General features: G+C 35.1%; 1 pseudogene; it reads left to right on the forward strand.

Moving 5' to 3' along the window:
* Positions 1-989: 989 nt before the first annotated feature.
* LOC113248417 (40S ribosomal protein SA-like) lies at positions 990-8,378 on the forward strand (annotated as a pseudogene).
* Positions 8,379-8,675: the final 297 nt, after the last annotated feature.

Consider the following 8,675-nt stretch of genomic DNA (forward strand, 5'->3'; position numbering starts at 1 on the left):
GCCCTGAAGTATTTGCAGATCTTTTGAGCATTTTGGACCCAGAGATTTCTTTGTTCCGTCTCTTCTGCTGAAGGCATAGGGGGCTGACTGACTGCTGTCTGCCTGGAGCAGCGAAGCAAAAGGAAGCAAACAACAGAGCAGTTGAGATTCCTGCTAGAAGCTTGTTTGTAAAGGGAGCCCATTCAGTGTCTTTTGTTTATTTGTGAGGCTCTTCTTCGGGAATGGATAAAAAGGGACTTGAAACGCGTAACTATTTAGGAAAGGAGAAGGGATGTTTGACAACATCATTTTCAATTTTGTGAGAAATGCTCATTTATATCATGTGAATTTTCTGGGAAGATACAGTTGTTCTCTAAGGCATGTGCTTTGTGTTTCCTTTGTTTTCTCTTGTAGCTTTACACTAACCCTTAACACATTTGTCTCCCATCCTGCTTGTGACCAATCTATAAATAATAGGAGCAAATAAAATCATCTTGGAACATCCTTCAGTTATTACATTCTAGCATTTTGAGTCTGCAAATCAAACCTCAGATGTTAATCTCACTACCAAAAGACCTTTTTAAAACCTTCATTGGAAGTATCTGCTGCTGTCTGCTGTTTATAACTACCTTTGAGTCGTAGGTTATATGTGTCTAAAAAAGGATGGAGGGCAGAACCCCTTAACAGAATGCCGAGCTCTCTGACAGAAGTATTTGATAGAGTGGAAAGAATATATTTGGAAACTCCATCCGTCTGTTGGTTATAAACTTGTTTACTGGGTCTTTGTGAGTCTTACTTGTCTTTGTAAAATGCAGATATTAGTACCTATTCTAGCATAGTTGTCATTATTAAATGTCTTCTTCTTTTGTCATCCTAGTGTTCATTGTGGTCCTTCCTAATTTTAAAACAAAAGTTACAGTCATTTAACAATGGTTAGCAAATAATAGGTGTTTGTTTATGTGACTGCTCTCTGTTGTCCCCCATTACTATAAGCTATAAGCTCCATGAGGATGACGTATGTATCTCATTTCAACACTGTGTCCCCAGCTCCTGGCATGTGGCAGACATTCAATAAACATTTGTTGTATAGCTGTGAAATGTCAGCTATTATGGCATCTAATATTGATATGATTGTTATTTTTTGTAGTTAAAATTTGCTAGCTAAAATCCAGCATAAATGCAAATTATATAAAAACAAAAGCAGTATTTGTATTTGAAGTAAGTCTGAAAATGAATTATGTAAGCTTCCATCTCAAGAACACAGGAAAAAAAGCAGATCAAAGCCAAAGAAAGTAGAAAGAAGGAAATCTTAAAAATAAGATCAGAAATCAGTGAAATAAGAAACAAATATGAAATAGTGAAAATCAACAAACAAAAGGTAATTTTACTAATCAAATTACTAATAAAATTCCTAAATCTTTAACAAAATTAACCAAGAGAAAAGAAAGAAAATGAAACATTACCAATGTGATAGATTTTTTAAAAAGTGATTATTATGGGGTACCTGAGTGGCACAGTTGGTTAAGCATCCAACTCTTGGTTTCAGCTCAGGTCGTGATTTCAGGGTCATGAGATTGAGCCCCGCATCGGGCTCTGTGCTGAGCACGGAGTCTGCTTTGGATTCTTTCTTCCTCTCCCTCTGCCCCCTCTGCCCCTCCTGCTCATGCTGTCTCTCTCTCTGTCTCATCCTCTCTTTCAAATAAATAGATAAATCTTAAAAAAAAAAAAAAACGGTATTACATGGATACTAAAAATAGTTTAAAAGGCAATATTGAAAAAACTTTAGACATCTAACATGTAGATGAAATTTTAAAATTTTACAAAAAATAATTAGCAAAAGTGATACCATTTAATCATCTATATTTTGAGGAAATTGAAAATATTATTACGAAAACCTCCCAGAAGAAAACTCTAAGACTAAATGGCTTCCTCATGAATGCTTCTTAATATTTATAATGAGTGAACTTGTGAAAAACATTCTAGAGTATAGAAGAAGAGGAGCACTTCTTAACACATTTTATGAAGTCAGCATAACCTTGATAACCAAAATTTGACCAGGACACTACAAAAAAGGGAGAATTGGTACCCAAACATAGATGTGAATAATCTTTAAAAATTAGTAAATATTATATAACAATATATAAATCCCCATGATTATGTTTATAGCAGCACTATTTTTAAGTCATATACTGGAAACAGTCCAAATATCCTTTAACAGAATAGGTGTATAAATTGTGGTATGCTTATAAAATGAAATACTATACAGCTCTGAGAATAAATGAACTCTAAATGCAAAAAGACACAAAACAAAGATATCACAAAGATAGTATTGAGCAAAAGAAGCCAAAGTATTATAAATCGGATATTGTTTAAGCTTGAATGGAAGTAGTAGTGACGGAGAGGCAGGAATGAGGTTGGAAATTGTTTTTTCTTGATATGGGTGACTGTTACTTAGATGTGTTCAATAGTGAAAATTCATTAACATATTCAATTATGATTAGTGCACCTAGATGAATGTTTATAGTACTTCAAAAAGAAATTCAAATGCATGCGCGCACGCACACACACACACACACACACACACACACTGTAATAATGTAGCCTGATATTTGACCTGCAAAGCTTAGCATTTGTGTCCATGGTATGTGGCAGCATATTCCCATCATGACCACTGTAGTGTTAAACAAATCATATTTAGTATAAAGTAAGGGGGAAAATTAAGTAAATGCAATAAGAACTAAGTTGCTTAGTCTGGAGAGCAGGTGCTCATATAAATATATAAATAGATGAGTCCAGAATATACATATTGCTTTTTTTACTTGTTTTTTTCTCTTAAGGGTTTACACTATAATTATTCTTCAGTGCTAGTAAATAAAAAATGTATTATCATTTTTATTGTCCAAAGAACATTTTATTCCATAAATATATTAAAATACATTTAAAAATTACCTTTGTCTGAACATTTTAGGTGGTTTTCAAATTACTGCCATTCTAAACAGTGCCTAAATGGTCTCACTTTACAATGACTGGAGTGCTCTGCTTCTGGCAACCTGTCATATACATTCCATTTCATCATTGTTCACTGCCAGGTGCACACAGTTCACATGGCAGAGAGAAAGCTATCCCAGTATTCTTAATCATTCCTGAACTCTTCTGTCCCAGAATGGCATCTCATAAGCCTATTCTAAAATAATGTTCCTTGAGACCACTCCTGATTAGAGACCTCAGAAGGTGTAGGTAAAGAAAACAGTTCAAACTTTATTATCTTAAGCTCTGCTATATTCTTTGAGGAGACTGGGACGTTATGTACGATTGTTCTGAAACTTTCCAATAACTAACATTTTGCACACTTTTTAACCTAAAAATGAAGTGCTCCTTTTGTGAGCATATTTCAAATTCCTAGTAATGCTTCAACTTTTCAGGCTTTCTTATTCAAATAGAATCAAATTCTGGTTAATAGAAAATGAAAGAAAGAAAAAGGAATAGAAGAATAGCTCTGGAAACATACTGTTCCTCATTTTTCTTGACACTGTATTTCCATCTAAATGAATGCACATTATACTTTTAAAGTGGTAAATAGATGTTCATAATTCTCAATCCGTAGTTCAAAAGCGAGGACAAATGTTATTTCTGTGTCACCGTTTATTTAAAGGAGAGTAAAAGAATGTGATTCTGACTTCATTGCAGTGAGATTATTCACAAAAGGAAAACAAAGTGGCCCTTCTTCTCATGAGATGCAACATCTACACTGGCAAACATAACTAACTCTTTGCAATAGCTCTCAAAGACAGAGAGAATAAGAGGAGGTAAATCCATCGAGAGAGTTCCACAAAGCAAACCTGACCAGAGACTCAAATCCTGTAAAACTTGATTTAAGTCAAGCAAGGCGGGAAACTTCTCTTCAAAACACATGGTAGATGGCATCTCCGTCCTTTAAAATGTTTAGGTAAGATAAGCCAGTTCCTAACAATATACAGTGTCACTTTCCCAGGAAAATATGTCTTAGGGATTGACTGATTCAGTTTTCTTTTGTCAGACTTTAAGGGGTCTCGCATCCATTCTTCCCTTCAATTTGTCACTTTACACTGGTTTATAACGAATCCAATCTGCTTGGATGTGTAAGTAAAAATTCATAAAAACAAAACTAGTAGACTGGGGAAATGTGCTGTCATGTATTTTTATTTTTCCATGCTTTGAGAAAAGTTCTTGTTGCTTTTGTACTCTAATACCAGGGTAACTTTGAGTAGCCACCATTTGAGGGTAATTTGCTGATATTCTTGTGTACTGACCTATTTGCTAAAGAGTGTTTTTTTCTTCCCTTTGGAATTGTTGACTACATAAAATAGAGATAGAGCTGCTTCAAAATCCACAGAAAGGTGACAACATTACTAGGATAAATGCACTAATTGTTCCTCAAATAAAATCTCTGAAAAAATTTAAATGAACATCTGTTTGAAGAATAGAGCTATTAAAGGGAATGTTCTGCACAAACAATATGCCACGCAGAATAGTTGTACAATAGTGCTGTGAAATTGTTTAATTAACTCATAAAAGAGGGAATCTAGTACAGGAAATGTATGCAGTGCACTCTGGAGATATTTGACAGTCTTTAAGAGCAGATGTGATTATGATTATAATTATTTTAGTAAATTGAACCATAATTTCTCTTTCTGTTGTAAAATAAGGTGTGGTATGTTATGAATCCTAAGTTAAAAAAAACAACAAAAACCTTTAAACATAAGTAATTCATGCAAATCATGACTTTTGTTAAAGCTACAGTATTGCTATCATTACCTTTTTAAATTGAGGTGTACCTTTGTAAATACAACTGAGAAGAATAAGTTTTCAGCATGTAACTAGGTAGAAATTTTGGTGTATTTTGTGGAAATTGGTTTCAATATTTTGTAGACATGACTTTTCACCATAGATTTGGATCATAAAACAGTATTTTATCTCTTATTTATAAGATCAGTTATTTATTTATTATTTATAGAATCATGGTGTGTAGTGAGTATGGAGTAATTTCATTTTATTATCAGAGAAACTCCATCAGAGACCCTATAATACTGAACATGAAGGCTACAACAGTTTTTCTTTTTCTTTTTTTTTTTTTTTAATTTGTGAGGTCAATCAGTTTGACTTGAAGTGGATTCATTGACTACCGTGGTATATATTAAGTTTGTTTGATATTACTATGCAAATTTATTATATCTATGCCCTTCTATTATTTTTCACTCATATTCATTTTGGAAATTGCATATTTATATATTCATAACTTTAGTCAGTAATTACAGGAATGTTACATTTTTTGTATATTGCCTTTATCACTCTTATTAACTAAAATTACTGCTAGAAGGAAATTAATCAGACAAATTAGTATGCTTATTCATGAAACCTAGATTATAGTAAGCCCCAAGATTAAGACTAATGAAACAATTACTTATTTAATCATTATTAAAAATGAGAACATTGCTCAGATATTTGACAGTAACTGCAGCAAGCTTTGAAAGTAGACAAATGAATGTGTTTTTCTTGACTGCTCTTTCATGAAAGCAAGATTATTATCACCTGCTGGGAGTTTTGCTTTCATATTTAATATTTTCCATGGAAAAAAAAAGTCTGTCCTTACTAGAAAAAGAGAAAATTTAATTTCTCCAATAGACTTCTCTCTTTGATACTTAAGCTATTCTGACTCTGACTTTTCAATATTTAAGATGTATGTGAAAGTGTTTTTAAGTCAAGGCTATAGACACTTATGGGCACAATATTTTTGCTACTTTATAATAATAAATACCATACTAGAAGTATAAATATTTGCTTAAAGTAATCCTTAACACAAATTGAAAAAAAAATTAAGTTAAACGTGTATTAACAAGCAAAAGTACTATAGGACTAATAATAAAAATCATAATCCTCTCCTCTGCATGTTATGTCAGCAGCTTCCTGGTGCCCAGTGACAGCGATATTTAATCATGCCTGCTTTTCGGTCTTTTAGGTGAATGTCTTAATGTACTGCTTTTCTTATTTCTCAATTTAGACATTAGCAGAAAGTTAGTGATTTTCTGATATAATAGATAAAGATTTTATTCATCCTACTTCCCGTATTTTATCCCCTCTCTGTCTAAAAAGTTCTGGGTTAGTAAGTTTATTAGGTACTTTTGCTAATCTAAATATTATATAAAAAATATCTATTTCTGGGGCGCCTGAGTGGCTCAATCGTTAAGAATCTGCCTTTGGCTCAGGGCGTGATCCCAGGGTCCTGGGATCGAGCCCCGCATAGGGCTCCCTGCTCCACTGGGAAGCCTGCCTTTTCCTCTCCCGCTCCCCCTGCTTGTGTTCCCTCTTTTGATGGCTGTCTCTCTCTCCGTCAAATAAATAAATAAAATGTAAATATATATATATATATTTCTTCTTGTCCCAAATCCAAACACTCTTTTGATTCATGATATTGTAAGGTAAAAATTTCAGCATTCCTAACCCTTCCTTACTCTGCTTTCTACCATACTTTGGTTGTTGGACAAAATAGTGGATGAAATTTGAATTTTAAATTTGAATTTTAGATAGATTTTTTAGTATAAGTATGTCGCAAATTTGTATATATTTATTTCTCAGTAGATAAAGTGATATTTGATTAATTAGACTTGAGAGAAAAGAATATATTGGGGGGATACAAAAAATAAGATAACCAATTTACCTGCATAACCCCCCAAATCATAGGAGTTTGGGGTACCAGATACTTCTAAATTGGGTTTAGGAGACAAAACTAAAATTAGAAAGATTGGTGAAAGGAATGTTTTATCTAACGAGTAGCTAGACTCCCAGATCACCTCCCCAGGCCATCATAGCCAGGCTAAATCCCAAGTCAGAAGAATTTACCAGGAGAGGAAATGAAGCTTCCATTTCTGGCAAATTTGATCTAAAGAGACTGTTAACTCAGGGACAATAAGCTAAACTATGAATAGGGTATAGCCCTGAATTGGCAGCAAGAAGACTGAGTGAAAATCTATGTTCTGTCCTGGGAGTCTTTCAGCCTTTTTTTCCTTTTTGGCTCTCAGAATGCTGATGGCAGCACCATTGAGAAGTAAGCTAGAGAGTTCCCATCCTGGGCTCAAAAGATTAGCTCAAAACAAAAGGTTTACAAAACTGTCATTAGGACATCTCAAGTGAAATAGCATGGTCCCCTTTTTATTGCTCATGGTAAGAGCTATCAATCCAAAGATTCTTTCCGCCTCCAGAGTTTTAGGACCTCACATTTAAATATAAATTGCCAACCAGGGAAAATCAAACATTGGAACTTCCTAATGCAGAAGGCAAAGACCAAAATGAACAAGTAGAAAAGGGAGACTTAGAGGAAACAAAGTTGATAAAGGAAAGACAATAAAACTTAAAAAACAAAGAGCCTTACAGTTTGAGACCTGGGTAGGGGTTCATACAACCTTGTTTTACATTCCCATCATAACTTAAAGGGAAACTTTCACAATATCCAGAGTCCTTGATGTTCTGAAAATGAAAGAGGAGGATATCCTCAAATTCCTAACAGCAAGAACCCACTTAGGTGGCACCAACCTTGACTTTCAAATGGGACAGTGCATCTATGGAAGGAAGAGTGATGAGATCTATATCATAAATCTGAAAAGAACTTGGGAGAAGCTTCTGCTGGCAGCTCATGTCATTGTTGCACTGAAAACCCAGCTGACGTCACTGTCATATCATCCAGGAATACTAGTCAGTGAGCTGTGTTGAAATTTGCTGCTGCTACTGGAGCCACTCCTATTGCTGGCCTTTTCACTCCAGGAAGCTTCACTAACCAGATCCAAGCAGCCTTCCAGGAGCTGAGACTTCTGGTGGTTATTGATCCCAACGCTGACTATCAGCCCCTCACAGAGCTGTCTTATATTAACCTGCCTACCATTGCTGTGTAACACAGACTCTCCTCTGCACTATGTGGACATTGATATCTCTTGCAACAACAAGAGAGCTCTCCCTCAGTGTATCTGATATGGTGGTTGCTGGCCCAGGAAGTTCTACACGTGCGTGGCACCATTTCCTTTGAACAACCATGGGAGGTCAGGCCTGATCTCTACTTCTACAGAGATCCTGAAGAGATTGAAAAGGAAGAGTAGGCTTCTGCTGAAAAGGCTGTGACCAAGGAGGAATTTCAGGGTGAATGGACTGCTCCAGCTCCTGAGTTCACTGCTACTCAGTCTGAAGTCACAGACTGGTCTGAAGGCATACAGGTGCCCTCTGTGCCTATTCAGCAGTTCCCTACTGAAGACTGGAGTGCTCAGTCTGCCACTGAAGACTGGTCTGCAGCTCCCACTGCTCAGGCCACTGAACGGGTAGGAACAACCACTGAGTAGTCTTAAGCTGCTCTTCCACAAAGGCAAACAAATGGAAATAAAGTTGAAAGAAAATAAACAGTTCCTAAGGGGGGAAAAAAAAGATAAAAGAAAGAAATTGCAAGTAAAGTTCTCAGTAAGATAATACATTGCATTTGAAACAAGAACAGGATATTTTCACAAGGGAGATTCTCTTGAACAAGAAAGAACTCTTTCAAACTACAAGCGGGATAAGAATAAATCTAAAAATCAGTAAGATGTTTGCACTATATATTTGAGACAGGCTTCCCAGAAGTAACATCAAAAGACAGAAGGTGAAAAATTGGAAGAGAAGTTAAGAAAATAATATTTTTCCAA

Source organism: Ursus arctos, unplaced genomic scaffold (assembly GCF_023065955.2).
Source record: "Ursus arctos isolate Adak ecotype North America unplaced genomic scaffold, UrsArc2.0 scaffold_1, whole genome shotgun sequence".
Lineage (NCBI taxonomy): Eukaryota > Metazoa > Chordata > Mammalia > Carnivora > Ursidae > Ursus > Ursus arctos.